The sequence below is a fragment of the Oryctolagus cuniculus genome, chromosome 1 (genome assembly GCF_051225735.1).
Source record: "Oryctolagus cuniculus isolate XC-2025 breed Fujian yellow rabbit chromosome 1, ASM5122573v1, whole genome shotgun sequence".
In the NCBI taxonomy this organism is placed as follows: Eukaryota; Metazoa; Chordata; class Mammalia; order Lagomorpha; family Leporidae; genus Oryctolagus; species Oryctolagus cuniculus.
In genome coordinates, this window is record NC_142867.1 from 14573786 (window position 1) to 14579785 (window position 6000).

Consider the following 6000-nt stretch of genomic DNA (forward strand, 5'->3'; position numbering starts at 1 on the left):
GGGAGGATGGGGTGAGCTGAGCCATCGCTGGCCTTAAAAGTGCAGGAAACACAATGCTCCCGAGCTCTATTTGGACCTGAAATGACGGGCGCGCGGTATGCTGCGGACACATTTTGGACTAAATTGAAGTTTTGCTCCGGAAAACAAATTGTTACCCCCTCTCTGTGCCCTGCCACCTAAGCAGAGCACCCGCGTTGAAAGTGAGGGAGTGGACGGGGGGATACCCCTGCTGCATAGGAAGCTCGCGATGCCCCAGCCTCCTTCCCCGGTAACCCCCCGGCCGCCCCCACCACCACCACGCAGCCATGCTGGCTTCCGTCCTGGGTCTGACAGAAACCAGACCCTTTCCTGACTCAGCTCCAAATTTGTCCCCTCAGAGAGGTTTCCAGAACTTCCAACACCCCCCAGGAACTCAGCCTGTCCTCTTCCCAGTACTGACTGCCATCTCAAACGACCTTGATCGTGTCCTCCTTTCCCGTCCCTCTCACTGGACTCCAGGCTCCACAGGGACTTCCTCCACCACGCTCACAGCTGGATGCCCAGGACCTACCTAGCAAACCCCCTGGTTCATAGACGCTGCTCAGAGAGTCTGGCTGGGATGAACTAATTACTCGAAGAGGATAAATATGAAATAGGAATTGGGGGTCTGTGCTTGGCAGGAGCTGAGAGAGATCCTTGTGTGCAAGCAGGTTTGGATATCAGGGGTCAAATGCACCAACATTGATGGTTGCCGGCTGCCTCGTCTCGTGTCTCCTTCTCCTGTTGGGAGCATGTTTGCCCAAAAATGGTGAATTCTTTCACATGTATTTCTGGCTTGGTGTCTTTTTAAAGTCTTTTTAAATTATGTATATTTATTTATATATTTATTTATTTGAGAATCAGAGAGAGAGAGAGAGAGAGAGAGAGAATCTTTGATCCACTGGTTCAGTCCCCAAATGCCTGCAAGGGCCAGAGTCAGGCCAGGCTGAATTTGGGAGCTAGGAATTCAATTCAAGTTTCCCGTGTTGCTGGCCGGTACCCAACTACTTGAGCCATCACCAGGTGCCTCCTAGGGTGTGTATTAGCAGGAGGCTGGAATGTGAAGTGGAGGTAGGACTGGAACCCCCACATGGTGAACTGGTATGCAGGCATTCCAAGAGACAACTTAACTGCTGTTGCAGGCATTGGGCAGTGAACCAGTGGATCTCTTTCTCTTTCTCTCCCACTCTCTCTCTCTCTCTTCCCTCCCTCAGAAGTAAATGAGAAAATAAGTAAAAACTAGAAAGTGACTCTGCAGTAGAGACCCGAAGAGAGAGGGGAGTGTGTGGCTGCCACGGAGAGAGCACCCCAGGCAGAGGGAGGGCAGCTGCAGAGGTGGGAATGTGCTTGGCTCGCTGATGAGTGGAGTGTGGCTGGGGCAGAAGAGTTGGAGATAAAAGGCATGGCAGGTGGGCAGAGATCATTTAGGGCCTTGCAGGTCACTGTGACGACTTTGGCTCTTGCTCTCTGATTGGGAGCCGTTGCGATGTTTCAGGTTCTCAAGGGACATCAGTTTTTACAGCATTGCTGGCTGCTGCTTTGAGAACAGACTGAAGGGGAAGCGTGAACAGAAGTGGGGAGACCTGGCAGGGGACTAGCACATATGGGATGCTGCCATTGCAGGCAGTGGCTTTACCCACTGTGCCACTACGCCGCCCCTGAATTTTTTTTATAAAAGTCTATAAAGGAGGGGCTGGCACTGTGGCATAGCATCACCTCCTGCAGTGCCGGCATCCCATATGGGCGCCAGTTCGAGTCCTGGCTGCTCCACTTCCGATCCAGCTTTCTGCTATGGCCTGGGAAAGCAGTAGAAGACGGTCCAAGTCCTTGGGCCCCTGACCTGCGTGGGAAGACCCAGAGGAAGCTCCTGGTTCCTGGCTTTGGGTTGGCGCAGCTCTGGCCGTTGCAGCCATATGGGGAGTGAACCAGTGGATGGCAGACCTCTCTCCCTCTCTTTCCCTCTGCCTCTCTGTAAATCTGCCTTTCAAATAAATAATTTTTTTTATTTTTATTTTTTGACAGGCAGAGTGGATAGTGAGAGAGAGAGACAGAAAGGTCTTCCTTTGCCGTTGGTTCACCCTCCAATGGCCGCCGCGGCCAGCGCGCTGCGGCCGGTGCACCGCGCTGATCTGCTGGCAGGAGCCAGGTGCTTCTCCTGGTCTCCCATGGGGTGCAGGGCCCAAGTACTTGGGTCATCCTCCACTGCACTCCCTGGCCACAGCAGAGAGCTGGCCTGGAAGAGGGGCAACCAGGACAGAATCCGGTGCCCTGACCGGGACTAGAACCCGGTGTGCCGGCGCCGCAAGGCGGAGGATTAGCCTAGTGAGCCGCGGCGCCAGCCAATAAATATTTTTTTTTAAAAGTCTATAAAGAAAAAGAAAAAGAAGGATGATTTGCTTTTATTGAGCATCTATCATGGAATGGGCTCTTTTCTTACATTATGTTTTTTATTTGTTTTATGTAATGATTTGGAAACTTTTTATTTTGAAATAATTATAGGTCTACAGGAAGTCACATATGTAGTACAGAGAAAACTTCTATACCCTCCACCCAGCTTCCCTGAAAGTTAAATCTTACCAAACTACAGACAATGTCCAAGTCAGGAAATGGGGCTGGGTCATTGGCATAGCAGTTAGGGCACTGCTTATGATGCCCACTTTCCACATCAGAGTGCCTGGGTTGGAGTGCTGGTTGGGCTGCGATTCCAGCTTCCTGCTAATACACACCTGGAAGGCAGCAGGTGATGGCTCTAGTGTTTGGGTCCCTGCTTCCCATGTGGGAGACCTGGACTGAGTTCCTGGCTCCCGGCTTCAGCCTGGTGTAGCCCTGCCATTGCAGGCATCTGGGGAGTGAACCAGCAGTGTGGTGAGTGAGCCAGCAGATAGGAGCTCTTTGTCTGAATCAGTATCTCTGCTTTTCAAGTTTAAAAAAAAAGTCAGGAAATTGACATTGGTAAATATGCGTGTACAGTTCCACCATGTCTTAGCCCATGTGTAGATTGTTGGTTACCACCACCACAATCAGGATACAGAACCACTCTGGGGGCCGGCGCTATGGTACAGTGGGTTAACGCCCTGGCCTGAAGTGCTGGCATCCCATATGGACACTGATCCGAGACCTGGCTGCTCCACTTACCATCCAGCTCTCTGCTATGGCCTGGGAAAGCAGTAGAAGACGGCACAAGTCCTTGGGGCCCTGCACCTGTATGGGAGACCCGGAAGAAGCTTCTGGCTCCTGGCTTCGGATCAGCACAGCTCTGGCTGTTGTGGCCAATTGGGGAGTGAACCATCGGATGGAAGACCTCTCTCTCTCTCTCTCTGCCTCTCCTCTCTCTGTGTAACTCTGACTTTCAAATAAATAAATAAATATTAAAAAAAAAAAAAGAGCCCCTCTGTCACCACGGAGAATTTCCTTGTGCTACCTTTTACAGGTGTATAGCCTTCCCTGCTCCAGCCTAACACCAGACCACCACTAATATCGCCCTCATCTCTATAATTTTGTCATTTTGAGAATCCTATTGATTAAGCCGCTGCCTGCAACGCCTGTATTCCATGTGGGCTCTGGTTTGAGTCCTGGCTGCTGTACTTCTGATGCAGCTCCCTGTTCACGTGCCTGGGAAGGCAGCAGCAGATGATCCAAGCACTTGGGCCTCTGCTACCCATGTGGGAGATGTGGATGGAGTTTCAGGCTCCAGGCTTCTGCCCGGCCCAGTCCCAGCTACAGCCATTAGAGCCATCTGGGTAGTGAACCAGCAGATGGAAGATCTCTTTCTCTTTCTCTCTCTCTCTGTGTAACTGTCTTCCAATTAATTTTTTTTTTTTTTGACAGGCAGAGTGGATAGTGAGAGAGAGAGAGTCAGAGAGAAAGGTCTTCCTTTTGCCATTGGTTCACCCTCCAATGGCCACCACGGCTGGTGCACTGAGGCCGGCGCACCACGCTGATCCGAAGGCAGGAGCCAGGTGCTTCTCCTGGTCTCCCATAGGGTGCAGGGCCCAGGCACTTGGGCCATCCTCCACTGCACTCCCTGGCCACAGCAGAGAGCTGGCCTGGAAGAGGGGCAACCGGGACAGAATCTGGTGCCCCGACTGGGACTAGAACCCGGTGTGCCAGTGCCGCTAGGTGGAGGATTAGCCTATTGAGCTAATTAATTTTTTAAGTGATTAGCTTTGAGAGAGAGTACTGAGTGGGGAAAAACATGAGACAATGTTTTCAAGTGGGGGGAGCATTTTATATCCTGATCTGAGTGGTGGTTATGTGAATATATATAATCAAATTCAGTTTTAAGATTTGTGTATTTTACACACTACGTGTGACACCCTCTGGGAGTATTCTTTCTTCATGCATGATCTGCACTCTGGTGGTTGCTCTGGGCAGGGAGTAAGCCCTCACACACCTTCTACACCAAATAAACTCAAACCTCTCAGACTGGAATGGAATTATCTGGCTGCATATGCTCTGCTATGCCTCAGTCTTAAAAAAAAAATCGGGACCCATGGGGCTGGGACTGTGGCATAATGGGTGAAACCACCACCTGCAGTGCTGGCATCCCATATGGGTGCCAGTTCGAGTCCCGGTTGCTACGCTTTAGATCCAGCTCCCTGCTAATGTGTTTGGAAAAGCAGGAGAGGATGGCCCAAATTCTTGGGCTCCTCAACTCACGTAAGAGACCTGAATGAAGTTCCTGGCTTTGGCCTGGCCTGGCCCTTGCTATTGCAGCCATTTGGGGACTGAACCAGAAGGTAAAAGATTTTTCTTTCTCTGCCTCTTTCTCTGTAACTCTGCTTTCAAATAAATAAATAAATCTTTTTTAAATAAATCAAGACCTAATGTTTACTAAAAATGAGTCTTCTATTGTCTTGGACAATACCGAAATACACTAGTACAATGACCACATATAAAATAGCCAGGCCACCTTCTCCAACAGACACTGTGCCCTGTTTGTTATTATTTATTTATTTGAAAGGCAGAGTAACAAAGAGCGAGAAGGACAGAGGGATACTTCTCCATCTGTTGGTTTACTCCCCAAATGGCTGCCAGGAAGATAGGAGCCACCAGCTTCTTCGGGTCTCCCACATGGGTGGCAGGGGCCCAAAGACTCAGGCCATCTTTGGCTGCTTTCCCAGACAGGGAGCTGGATGGGAAGCGGAGCAGGAGGGACACAAGAACTGGAACTGCATGTGGTGGCTTAACCTGCTGCACCACGGTGCTGGCCCATGCATCACTAATTTACATCTTGTAAGTCTAGTTTACCAGGAATTGTGTGGAAAATCAGAGAATTAAGTGTTACAAGGTGGAGGGTTGGTACTGTGGCTACCATAGCAGGTTAAGCCTCTGCCTGCAGTGTTGGCATCCCATACGGGAGCCAGTTGGAGTCCCGGCTCTTCCACTTGCGATTCAGCTCCCTGCTAGTGCACCTGGGAAAGCAGTGGAGGATGGCCCAAGTACTTGGGCCCCTGAACCCACATGGAAGACCTGGAAGAAGTTCCTGTCCCCTGGCTCCCAGCTCCTGCCTGGCCCAGGCCTGGCTGTTGGTACCTTGGGGAAGTGAACCAGTAGATGGAAGATCTCTTTCTCTCCCCCCTTCTACCTCTGCCTTTCAAATAAATAATAAATCTGGAAAAAAAAAGTTACAAGCGTTCTTCAAAGAAATCACGAGAAATTGAATTTAGTTTATTTTGGTGCAAAAATTTTTTTAAACTGATCCATACAAGGGGTGTGCAAAAAGTTCATAAAAAATGTGTATTCTGGCCGCAGTGCGCCGGCCGCGGCGGCCATTGGAGGGTGAACCAACGGCAAAAGGAAGACCTTTCTCTCTGTCTCCCTCTCTCACTGTCCACTCTGCCTGTCAAAAAATAAAAACTTAAAAAAAAAAAAAAGAAATGTGCATTCTAGGAAAATTATGCACAGATTTCTTTTTTTTTTTCAACAGAATAAACATATTTTAATTGCATTTTCCTTTTTAAGTATCTGTGTGGTTGGGGG